Source organism: Balaenoptera ricei, chromosome 1 (assembly GCF_028023285.1).
Source record: "Balaenoptera ricei isolate mBalRic1 chromosome 1, mBalRic1.hap2, whole genome shotgun sequence".
Lineage (NCBI taxonomy): Eukaryota > Metazoa > Chordata > Mammalia > Artiodactyla > Balaenopteridae > Balaenoptera > Balaenoptera ricei.
The window spans coordinates 189258918-189272520 of record NC_082639.1 but is presented as its reverse complement, the minus strand read 5'-3'; the positions used below and the strand labels follow the sequence as shown (position 1 = coordinate 189272520).

At 43.2% G+C, this 13603-nt stretch overlaps 1 protein-coding gene across 1 annotated transcript in view; it reads right to left on the bottom strand.

The window, feature by feature from the left end:
• The window catches only part of NEK7 (NIMA related kinase 7), a 340627-nt gene extending 329442 nt beyond the window's left edge, over nucleotides 1-11185 (bottom strand). The window contains exons 1-2 of the mRNA XM_059943019.1: nucleotides 10973-11185; nucleotides 9999-10301 (exon numbers count right to left, since the gene is read on the bottom strand). The gene's annotated coding sequence lies outside the window, so the exon portion shown is untranslated. The remainder of the gene's footprint in view (nucleotides 1-9998; nucleotides 10302-10972) is intronic.
• Between the last annotated feature and the right edge of the window lie 2418 nt (nucleotides 11186-13603).

The following is a 13603-nucleotide window of genomic DNA, read 5'->3' as shown; positions in this document are numbered from 1 at the left end:
AGAAAGAACAAGATTTGATCAGAGAGAACTGGTTCTGAATCCCAACTCAGCCAGAATCAAGCTGTGAGACACTGGGTAAATTCTTGAACCTCTTTGAGCTTCAGTTTCCTTACCTCTAAAATGAGTATCAAATACCCAGTCCACAAACTAAAAGAGTTAACAAGCCTGGTGGTATATCATAGGCTCAAAAAATGCAGTGATTATTACCCTGAGATCAGTCATCTGTGAACAAAGCCCACCTTGAAATATGGTCTAAAAGTGGGTGGTTGAGAGGCATCTAGAACCCCCCAAGTCCAACCAATCTTCTGGGCACTTAGCTACAGGAAAATAGGCTTAGCCGGAAACAACAGCAATGGCTTCATAAAAGAAGGTGTTAACAGAAGGGCTGCAATCTGCATGGAATAGAGGATACATGGAAACACAAGATTCAAGATTTTAACAGTACTTATCCAACTCTGAATCAGAAAAAAAAGGAAAAGAGATACCGAATCTAGATGAGTCACAACAGAAGTGCTCTCTGTTGAGGAGCAGAGAAAATCCACCACCACGATTTACCACCATGGCATCATTAAAATATCATCCCAAAGTCCCGGGGCAAGATGGCGGAAGAGTAAGACGCAGAGATCACCTTCCTTCCCACAGATACAGTAGAAATACATCTACACGTGGAACTGCTCCTACAGAACACCCACTGAACGCTGGCAGAAGACGTCAGACCTCCCAAAAGGCAAGAAAATCTCCACGTACTTGGCTTTATTTTATTTTATTTTATCCTCTTTCTTTCTTTCTTTCTATTTTTTTCTTCCTTTTATCCTGAGCCGTGTGGATGAAAGGCTCTTGGTGCTCCAGCCAGGCATCAGGGCTGTGCCTCTGAGGTGGGAGAGCCAACTTCAGGACACTGGTCCACAAGAGACCTCCCAGCTCCACGTAATACCAAACAGTGAAAATCTCTCAGAGATCTCCATCTCAACATCAAGATCCAGCTTCACTCAACGACCAGCAAGCTACAGTGCTGGACACCCTATGCCAAACAACTAGCAAGACAGGAACACAGCTCCATCCATTAGCAGAGAGGCTGCCTAAAATCATAATAAGGCCACAGACACCCCAAAACACACCACCAGACGTGGACGTGCCCACCAGAAAGACAAGATCCAACCTCATCCACCAGAACACAGGCACTAGTCCCCTCCACCAGGAAGCCTACACAACCCACTGAATCAACGTTAGCCACTGGGGACAGATACCAAAAACAACGGGAACTACAAACCTGCAGCCTGTGAAAAGGAGACCCCAAACACAGTAAGAAAAGCAAAATGAGAAGACAAAAAACCACACAGCAGGTGAAGGAGCAGGGTCAAAACACACCAGACCTAACAAATGAAGAGGAAATAGGCAGTCTACCTGAAAAAGAATTCAGAATAATGATAGTAAAGATGATCCAAAATCTTGGAAATAGAATAGACAAAATGCAAGAAACACTTAACAAGGATGTAGAAGAACTAAAGAGGAACCAAGCAACAATGAAAAACACAATAAATGAAATTAAAAATACTCTAGACGGGATCAATAGCAGAATAACTGAGGCAGAAGAAAGGATAAGTGACCTGGAAGATAAAATAGTGGAAATAACTACTGCAGAGCAGAATAAAGAAAAAAGAATGAAAAGAACTGAGAACAGTGTCAGAGATCTCTGGGACAACATTAAACGCACCAACATTCAAATTACAGGGCTCCCAGAAGAAGAAGAGAAAAAGAAAGGGACTGAGAAAATATTTGAAGAGATTATAGTTGAAAACTTCCCTAATATGGGAAAGGAAATAGTTAATCAACTCCTGGAAGCACAGAGAGTCCCATACAGGATAAATCCAAGGAGAAACACACCAAGACACATATTAATCAAACTATCAAAAATTAAAAGTAAAGAAAACATATTAAAAGCAGCAAGGGAAAAACAACAAATAACACACAAGGGAATCCCCATAAGGTTAACAGCTGATCTTTCAGCAGAAACTCTGCAAGCCAGAAGGGAGTGGCAGGATATACTTAAAGTCATGAAGGAGAAAAACCTACAACCAAGGTTACTCTACCCAGCAAGGATCTCATTCAGATTTGATGGAGAAATTAAAACCTTTACAGACAAGCAAAAGCTGAGAGAGTTCAGCACCACCAAACCAGCTTTACAACAAATGCTAAAGGAACTTCTCTAGGCAAGAAACACAAGAGAAGGAAAACACCTACAATAACAAACACAAAATATCTAAGAAAATGGGAATAGGAACATACCTTATTCCTTACATTTAAGGTATAAATTACCTTAAATGTAAATGGATTAAATGCTCCCACCAAAAGACACAGACTGGCTGAATGGATACAAAAGCAAGACCCATATATATGCTGTCTACAAGAGACCCACTTCAGACCTAGAGACACATACAGACTGAAAGTGAGGGGATGGAAAAAGATATTCCATGCAAATGGAAATAAAAAGAAAGCTGGAGTAGCAATTCTCATATCAGACAAAATAGACTTTAAAATAAAGACTATTACAAGAGACAAAGAAGGACACTATATAATGATCAAGGGATCGATCCAAGAGGAAGGTATAACAATTGTAAATATTTATGCACCCAACATAGGAGCACCTCAATACATAAGGCAAATACTAACAGCCATAAAAGGGGAAATCGACAGTAACACAATCATAGTAGGGGACTTTAACACCCCACTTTCACCAATGGACAGATCATCCAAAATGAAAATAAATAAGGAAACACAAGCTTTAAATGATACATTAAACAAGATGGACTTAATTGATATTTATAGGACATTCCATCCAAAAACAACAGAATACACATTTTTCTCAAGTGCTCATGGAACATTCTCCAGGATAGATCATATCTTGGGTCACAAATCAAGCCTTGGTAAATTTAAGAAAATTGAAATCGTATCAAGTATCTTTTCCGAGCACAACGCTATGAGACTAGATATCAATTACAGGAAAAGATCTGTAAAAAATACAAACACATGGAGGCTACACAATACACTACTTAATAACGAAGTGATCACTGAAGAAATCAAAGGGGAAATCAAAAAATACCTAGAAACAAATGACAATGGAGACACGACGACCCAAAACCTATGGGATGCAGCAAAAGCAGTGCTAAGAGGGAAGTTTATAGCAATACAAGCCTACATCAAGAGACAGGAAACATCTCGAATAAACAACCTAACCTTGCACCTAAAGCAATTAGAGAAAGAAGAGCAAAAAAACTCCAAAGCTAGCAGAAGGAAAGAAATCATAAAGATCAGATCAGAAATAAATGAAAAAGAAATGAAGGAAACAATAGCAAAAATCAATGAAACTAAAAGCTGGTTCTTCGAGAAGATAAACAAAATTGACAAACCATTAGCCAGACTCATCAAGAGAAAAAGGGAGAAGACTCAAATCAATAGAATTAGAAATGAAAAAGGAGAAGTAACCACTGACACTGCAGAAATACAAAAGATCATGAGAGATTACTACAAGCAACTCTATGCCAATAAAATGGACAACCTGGAAGAAATGGACAGATTCTTAGAAATGCACAACCTGCCGAGACTGAACCAGGAAGAAATAGAAAATATGAACAGACCAATCACAAGCACTGAAATTGAAACTGTGATTAAAAATCTTCCAACAAACAAAAGCCCAGGACCAGATGGCTTCACAGGCGAATTCTATCAAACATTTAGAGAACAGCTAACACCTATCCTTCTCAAACTCTTCCAAAATATTGCAGAGGGAGGAACACTCCCAAACTCATTCTACGAGGCCACCATCACCCTGATACCAAAACCAGACAAAGATGTCACAAAGAAAGAAAACTAGAGGCCAATATCACTGATGAACATAGATGCAAAAATCCTCAACAAAATACTAGCAAACAGAATCCAACAGCACATTAAAAGGATCATACACCATGATCAAGTGGGATTTATCCCAGGAATGCAAGGATTCTTCAATATTCGCAAATCAATCAACGTGATACACCATATTAACAAATTGAAGGAGAAAAACCATATGATCATCTCAATAGATGCAGAGAAAGCTTTTGACAAAATTCAACACCCATTTATGATAAAAGCCCTGCAGAAAGTAGGCATAGAGGGAACTTTCCTCAACATAATAAAGGCCATATATGACAAACCCACAGCCAACATTGTCCTCAATGGTGAAAAACTGAAACCATTTCCACTAAGATCAGGAACAAGACAAGGTTGCCCACTCTCACCACTATTATTCAACATAGTTTGGGAAGTTTTAGCCACAGCAATCAGAGAAGAAAAAGAAATAAAAGGAATCCAAATCGGAAAAGAAGAAGTAAAGCTGTCACTGTTTGCAGATGACATGATACTATACATAGAGAATCCTAAAGATGCTACCAGAAAACTCCTAGAGCTAATCAATGAATTTGGTAAAGTAGCAGGATACAAAATTAATGCACAGAAATCTCTTGCATTTCTATACACTAATGACAAAAAATCTGAAAGTGAAATTAAGAAAACACTCCCATTTACCATTGCAACAAAAAGAATAAAATATCTAGGAATAAACCTACCTAAGGAGACAAAAGACCTGTATGCAGAAAATTATAAGACACTGATGAAAGAAATTAAAGATAATACAAATAGATGGAGAGATATACCATGTTCTTGGATTGGAAGAATCAACATTGTGAAAATGACTCTACTACCCAAAGCAATATACAGATTCAATGCAATCCCTATCAAACTACCACTGGCATTTTTCACAGAACTAGAACAAAAAATTTCACAATTTGTATGGAAACACAAAAAACCCCACAAACACAAAAGAATAGCCAAAGCAATCTTGAGAACGGAAAATGGAGCTGGGGGAATCAGGCTCCCTGACTTCAGACTACATTACAAAGCTACAGTAATCAAGACAGTTTGGTACTGGCACAAAAACAGAAGTATAGATCAATGGAACAGGATTGAAAGCCCAGAGATAAACCCACGCACCTATGGTCACCTTATCTTTGATAAAGGAGGCAAAAATATACAGTGGAAAAAAGACAGCCTCTTCAAAAAGTGGTGCTGAGAAAATTGGACAGATACATGTAAAAGTATGAAATTAGAACACACCCTGACACCATGCACAAAAATAAACTCAAAATGGATTAGAGACCTAAGCGTAAGGCCAGACACTATCAAACTCTTAGAGGAAAACATAGGCAGAACACTCTATGACATACATCACAGCAAGATTCTTTTTGACCCAGCTCCTAGAGAAATGGAAATAAGAACACAAATAAACAAATGGGACCTAATGAAACTTAAAAGCTTTTTCACAGCAAAGGAAACCATAAGCAAGACTAAAAGACAACCATCAGAATGGGAGAAAATATTTGCAAAGAAGCAACTGACAAAGGATTAATCTCCAAGATTTACAAGCAGCTCATGCAGCTCAATATCAAAAACACAAACAACCCAATCCAAAAATGGGCAGAAGACCTAAATAGACATTTCTCCAAAGAAGATATACAGATTGCCAACAGACACATGAAAGAATGCTCAACATCATTAATCATTAGAGAAATGCAAATCAAAACTACAATGAGATATCATCTCACACCGGTCAGAATGGCCATCATGAAAAAATCTACAAACAATAAATGCTGGAGAGGGTGTGGAGAAAAGGGAACACTCTTGCACTGTTGGTGGGAATGTAAATTGATACAGCCACTACGGAGAACAGTATGGAAGTTCCTTAAAAAACTAAAAATAGAACTACCATACGACCCAGCAATCCCACTACTGGGCATATACCCTGAGAAAACCATAGTTCAAAAAGAGTCATGTACCAAAATGTTCATTGCAGCTCTATTTACAATAGCCAGGACATGGAAGCAACCTAAGTGTCCATCATCGGATGAATGGATAAAGAAGATGTGGCACATATATACAATGGAATATTACTCAGCCATAAAAAGAAATGAAATGGAGGTATTTGTAATGAGGTGGATGGAGTTAGAGTCTGTCATACAGAGTGAAGTAAGTCAGAAAGAGAAAAACAAATACAGTATGCTAACACATATATATGGAATCTAAGGAAAAAAAAAAAAGGCCATGGAGAACCTAGTGGCAAGACGGGAATGGAGACACAGACCTACTAGAGAATGGACTTGAGGATATGGGGAGGGGAAGGGGTGAGATGTGACAGGGTGAGAGAGTGTCATGGACATATGTACACTACCAAGTGTGGAATGGATAGCTAGTGGGAAGCAGCCGCATAGCACAGGGAGATCAGATCTGTGCTTTGTGACCACTTAGAGGGGTGGGATGGGGAGGGTGGGAGGGAGGGAGATGCGGGAGGGAGGAGATATGGGAACGTGTGTATATGTGTAGCTGATTCACTTGGTTATAGAGCAGAAACTAACACACCATTGTAAAGCAATTATACTTCAATAAAGATGTTTAAAAATATATATATATCATCCCAAAAAATCCATTCCCTTTGCTCTGATTCATAATCACCAACCAAGCAATATTCTGTTTATTACTGTGTCCTTCCCAGTAACTTAATTCCAGAAACTGGAATCCCTAAATGACGGAAACAAATATCTGGATATCGGAAGGGCATATTCTATGGAGATCAATAAATTGTTGCTTTTAATAAAATCAGATGTGTAGTGTTATTACTGTTGTTAATTTAGTTCACATGAGCCAGACTTGAAGAGCGTGATCAAGTCAGACAAAAGTGGCCCAAAAAATCAAGATGCTTTGCTTTCAAACAAGAGGAAAAGGTTCCAGAGTAAGGAACTGACTGTTGCCGTGGGAAAACCTGTCTAGCTGGCCAGCCCACCTGCCCCCAGGACTTCTCAACTCTGAGGATGTATCTTCAACAACAGCATGAATGACTCAGTTTAATGATTTCCGTATTTGGAAAGATCAACCATGAGATACCATTCTCTTTCTCATACCTAGAATGAGAAGAATCTCAAAATAATATGAGGGGAACTTCCCTGGTGGTCCAGTGGTTAAGACTGCACTTCCACTGCAGGGGGCACAGGTTCGATCCCTGGTCGGGGAACCAAGATCCCACATGCCGCGCGGTATGGTCAAAAAATTAAAAAATTAATATTATGAGGTATCTTGCTGAGGCGCACACATCAAGTGTTAACAAAGCAGGGATGAAAACCCTTAGTACCACCCTGGACTCCGACATGATCTCAGATCCACTTTCGTATTTATGTTCATTCTCCCCTATAAAATATGACCCACTACTGCTAACAGGACAATAGTAAGAAAGATTATATTAATAATGCTTATACAGGTATATGAATCTTGGTTTACTAATCCGCATACTTCATCAGACTTGGTTAATAAAATAAAGGAAGGGCTACCCTTTATCTTCCCACTCTGATCCTCTTTGAGATGCTTTCTGACAACTCACCCACCCACAAGAGACGTTTTAAAGCTGTTTAAGTGAAAATGGAATCTAGCATTCTATTTTTTTAAAATATAGTCATATCAACACCGCCAAACACAAACTAAATGCCTTCCAAGTGTTTTAAATCAAAGCATTAAATTACAGAGAATTTCACAGTTTACTTCTTGGTTGAGGTACAGACCACTTGGTTTTTAAAAGCTTCTTGGCAAGACAAATATCTGAGCCAAAAGGCACGCAAAACTTGGAGAAGAAAAAAGAGCCCTAAATTTTGTTTCCAAAATCCACTAAATGAAAACACAGATTCTATTAAGGAAAGAGAGAGACACTCCCCTCCCCATCTCACTCTCAGCAAGGAGGATCTGTGGAGGGCCCCAGCCCCCAGAGAGCAATATTTGACTCGCGGCAGACACGGTTTCCCACGTTTGTCACTAGATGAGCCCAAATAGACACAGAAACACACGGCCACTCGTTCCGTGAAGTTTCCAGGCTACTTATGAAATCCAGAAATCCTCCCTATAGATGCAAATTTTCTTTTTGTTTCTCGTGTTCATAGCCTAGAAACATGCCCCTAAACGGGCCTGTGGTCGAATTTATTGAAACTCTTTGATGCTGCGATTCCCTCAAATATTTAAAAATGTAATGAAACTGACATATTTAAATACATGTTTCAACTCATGGTTACCAAGGTGGGGGGGGAAGAGGGATAAATTGGAAGCTTGGGATTGACCAATACACACTACTGTATATAAAACAGATAATAAGGACCTACTGTAGAGCACAGGGAACTCTACTCAATACTCTGTAATGACCTATATGGGAAAAGAAGCTAAAAAAAGACTGGATAGATGTATATGTATAACTGCTTCATTTTGCTGTACAGCAGAAACTAACACAACATTATAAATCAACTAGACTCCAATAAAAATTAATTTTTAAAAATACATGTTTACTAAATTAGTGTTAGTATGTTCAGAGTAAAAATAAACTACCCCTTAGTACCATCCACGATTCCAAGTCACTGCACTAAAGAGAGAGAGGGGGGTCCAGAAGGCAACTAGACCTTTGTTTACTAGAAGGGAGCTCTACGCATTCACCCCTCGTCACCCAAAAGGCTTCTGAACGTGAACAGTGACACACTGGCAAGATGAGCCAGGCTGAACTAGCAATTAACTATGATACACAATCCTCCCCCATCCTCTCCAGTCTCAGGAGAGAGATTGCTCAACATTATCAACCGGAACAGAGTCGTGCAAAAACTGAACCACTATGCAAACCATACATTTGCCCAGGTCCCGTTCAAATCAACCTAGTGATACAAAGGCTTCTCTATGCGTCACTCCTGGGGTGTTGCCCAGCCCACGGCCTTCTCAGAGAACTTCTGGTGCCCACCTACCCACAGGGAGAAACCGGCCTTCTCGTTTGCATCATATAACCCTGCCTCACTGGCGTGGCCCTGACCACAGTGGGTCCCATCAGCATCTCTCTCCAGGAGTCCTGAATTAGGAGAGAGCTGAGTCAGTCAGCCACTCTGGTCCTTAGTCCCAGCCCATACATGCACCCCCAGGAGCTGTGGCGCAGTCATGTCTGTCCATCACATGCCAAGCAGCCAAAACCCAACTGGAGAGAGAGAAGCAGAGGCAAACGGCCATGCAGGGATGTGGGGATATGGGGCTGGGGTGAGGGGGAGGGAAAGAGAGCTAAGGACCCAATATCACTCCACTTCCCACTTCCAGCCCCTCAGACTCTGCTGTATTTCTTCCTGTTCCATTTTCCCTTATGCTAGTTGGAGGGAGTTCTGTAACTTAGTCTATCTCAGCTTTTCTTCCTCTTTGAGATACCTAATCCTTTCCCACCTTCTCCCACTATGTGACGCACACCACCTTGAAATAACCGATTTCTTCCCAACCGCTTCCTTCTCTTAGCTCTCGGTTAGCAATCTTTGAATATGTTTCCATGGGTGTCTATTGATGCAGTAAATGAGGCAAGTTTGAAATAATCAATCTTTGTTTTCACTTCTCTCTTGCACTGGGGGCTTTTAAGGTCCCTTGACTTAAAAAGCATTTCCCTTTAAAATCGACTTAAGTTTAATCAGAACCAGAAACATACAACCAACAGACGACAACCACAATCCCAGCAGCACTCCGATTTCTGGTTCATCTGTGTCTGCTGTGCTTGTTTCCAGCCTTTAAAAAGAAAAAGGAAGGGCTTTCTATCTGACTTTCCATATTTTTTAATGACTTAGCACACTGACCTGCCAAAAAGCCCAAGGCTCCAAAACCCTAACAAGGCCTTAGAGTAATAGTTTCTCCCCAGAACAAACTTCCCCTCAAGAGCACCTGAGTCAGCTGCCTCAGTCACACCTTCCCTAACAAGCTGTCCTACTGCAAATGCCTCAAACCCAGAAGGGAGGCTTGTGCTCCCAAGCCAGTGAGCAGAGAATTCCAAGGATAATTCAAGCACAGACACAGCTCCAACCTTTGACACAGCGTGGATTACTTTTTTAAATATTTCAACAATAGAGTTTTAAAATTTCGAATCTTACCTTTTCTTTAGATGTGTGGGCTCATGATTCTTCTGAGTGAGAGTTCATGCTATTGTTGTAAATGCACGTGAAAAGTCTTTTGTTTTTTTTTGAATAAAGAGGAGTGAGGCATCCCCAGGTCAGCGCGCTGTGATGAACTTTCTCGCGAGCCTTTTGCCCGGAGAGATCTCGCTCTACCTCTCAGCCGGGTGAAAACCTTCTGCCAGGTGATCCTCGGTACGCACCAAACTCTAATTGGAAATTGCCTTCTGGTGTTTAAGGGCTGTTAGGCAGATGACTCTGACCTGTTCTTCTCTTACTCCCCTGAAAGAAAAAATAAGGACATAGGCTTCAAATTCAATAAAAGTGTTTTACAAAAGCTATAACCGGAGAGAGTCCTGGAGCACATGATGGACTGAGCTGTGGGGTGGCGTCTCTTCGCCAAGGTGTTTAGAGCTGGCGGGAGAGTGTGCGCTAATCCAAACTAGGACCTGTTGGAGGTACTTCCAGGCATAGGGTTTTACTATGAATACCTTCCGAGAATACATTCACTTTTGTTTTGTTTTGTTTTGTTTTGCCTGCCCTCTGTTTGTGGAAATAGTCCCAAATAGAAGTCACAGCCAAGGGGCCCTTTTAGACGTTATTTCAAACTCCTGTTAATTAATGAATGTTCCCTGTTGGTCAGAAGCCTTTCTGTAAATTGGATTTGGAGGACCCGCGTCGTAGCGGACACCATCTCCGTTTTCAGGACCTCACTCTCCGGCCTCCACCTCCTCTCACACCAGCTCACTTCCTCTGCTGCCGGGACTCCAGCAATTCTTTGCCGGTGCAGGGAACCTCAGTCCGCGGATGCTGCCGCCCTCTCAAGGTCCCTGGGCCCCTCCTGTCCTCACCCTCCTCCTGTAAGGGCTCAGCTTCCGTCGTGCTCCGTGGCCGCTGCCCCCCGGCCTGGCCTTCCCTCCCAGGGCCCTCTCACACCCTGCCTGCCCTCATACCTCGGCGAAGCTCCAGCTCCTGCAGACTCCACGCCTGCACCTGCTCCGCTGACGGCGGCTGAGGCAGGCAGGGCTCTGTTTAAATTCACCACTGTGGGGGCTTCCTTGGTGGCGCAGTGGTTGAGAATCCGCCTGCCAATGCAGGGGACACGGGTTCGAGCCCTGGTCTGGGAAGATCCCACACGCCGCGGAGCGACTAGGCCCGTGAGCCACACCTACTACGCCTGCGCGTCTGGAGCCTGTGCTCCACAACTACTGAGCCTGCGCGTCTGGAGCCTGTGCTCCTCAACTACTGAGCCTGCGCGTCTGGAGCCTGTGCTCCTCAACTACTGAGCCTGCGCGTCTGGAGCCTGTGCTCCTCAACTACTGAGCCTGCGCGTCTGGAGCCTGTGCTCCTCAACTACTGAGCCTGCGCGTCTGGAGCCTGTGCTCCTCAACTACTGAGCCTGCGCGTCTGGAGCCTGTGCTCCTCAACTACTGAGCCTGCGCGTCTGGAGCCTGTGCTCCTCAACTACTGAGCCTGCGCGTCTGGAGCCTGCGCTCTGCAACAAAAGAGGCCGCGATAGTGAGAGGCCCGCGCACCGCGATGAAGAGTGGCCCCCGCTCGCCACAACTAGAGAAAGCCCTCGCACAGAAACGAACACTCAACACAGCCATAAATAAATAAATAAATAATTTAAAACTTTTTTAAAAATAAATAAATAAATAATAAATTCACCACCATGACCTTCGAGGGGACCCTTCCGCCTGGCAGGCAATCCTGCCATCCTTGCCCAGATCGCGGGCTCTCCATTCCCAGCCCGTTGTATCATGTCTTCTTTTTCGTCAAACCTCCGACCGCTCCTTCCCTATTTTCTCTCTCGCTGATCACCTCGCTTCCTTTTCCACTGAGAAAATTGGTCAGTAAAGAATTTCCACCGGTTCCTCTCATCACACTGACCCTCCCCCGACACCTGAGCTGCCGAGGCTGCCTTTTTTCTTACGACCCTTAGGGTTAGGGTTAGGGTTTACGATCGATTGTGAACATGGTGCCGACAACGTTTTGGGGGGGGGCACTAAAGCCCAACCTCTCCCCCACCTGCAGGAGAAGATCACCCTTCCCCCTCTCTCAGCCTTCCCAGAACTCCCATCTCTGCGAGATCTTTCCCACCGGCAAACACACCAAATGTCATTCATTCCATCTTAACTGAATAATGTCAGTTAGTCCTTAGTCACTGCCTACTCAGTGTCTCCGCTTGAGATCTAATAACTATCTCAAACTTAATGTGTATAAATCCAAGCCCCCAATGTCCCATCCTCCACCCCAAGCCCTCCTCCCGCAGCTTTTCCCGCCTCAGCTGATGGATCCCCATCCTCCTAGCTGCTGAGATGAACATGTTTTGAATAATTCTTAATCCCTTTCGCTCACAGCCCTTATCCAATCTGTCGACCAACCCATTCAGCCTATGGAAATGTCAATATATCCGAATCCCATCACTTCTCGCCAGTTCCATGGCTCTGAGCCGCTTACATCCACCATCGTTTCTCACCTGGCCGATCGCTATAGTCTCCTGACACGTCTTTTGGCTCTTTTCAACGTAACAGCCCAAGCGATTGCAGTAAAACATTAGACATTAGACGTTAGAACATTAGACATCAGACATTAGAACATTAGACATCAGACATACGGTGTCAGACCTCTGCTGCCAACCCTCCCCTGGCTTCCTTTCTGCTCTTTTCTGTCATTCAATCACACTCAGGCCATCTCAGGCCAGGAACACTTTCCCCCCGGCGGCCACATGGCTCCCTCCTTCCCTCCCCTCTTACATGGCTTCATTCAGCCTTGAAAGCTCTGTGTTTGCAATTCTGACTCCTTCCAGCCCTCCCCCACCCCAGTCCTTTGCTGTTCTCTTCTCGGTGGCACTGCCACCATCCAACACTGCTTTTATATGGACTTGTGTCTGTGTCGGTGCCCTCTGTTTCCATAATAGACGATTGGAATATGCGAGCTGCCTGAAGGCAGGGATGTCTGCTACTCCATCCCCTGCACCTAGGTTGGTGCCTGACTCCACAAAGGCCTTCCAGAACTGTTTGCTGTGCATTGAGTTACGTAAGGCCACTTCCCTAGTTTGCAGCGCGTCCAGGTCTTACGTGGTGCCCTTTTTGTTGCCTTTAAAGCAGGAATAGATAAAAGTCTTATAAGCTCACCTTTGGGCTGGTGGGACTGCTGACTGATAGAAATTAGGAGCAAAGAGAGGAAAGTAATGTTGATCACACATGGCCTGTATTACTCTGCTCAGACTGCCATGACAAAATACCATAAACTGGGTGGCTTAAACAACAGAAATTTATTTTCTCCGTTCATGATCGAGGTTCTGGCTGACTCGATTTCAGGTGAGGGCTCTCTCCTCTTGCAGGTGGCTGCCTTCTCCCCTGTATCCTCACAAGGCCTGTCCCCGGTGTGGCACGTGGGGGAGAGAGAGAGAAAGCGAGCTTATAAGGACCCCAATCCCGTTGCATCAGGGCCCACCCTCGTGACCTCACTTGACCTTAACTACTTCCTTAGTCTCCAGTTACTGCAGACTGAGGTTAGGGCTCCAACATGTGAACCTGGGGGGATAAACATTTCAATCTATGAATTGAATTGTCTTG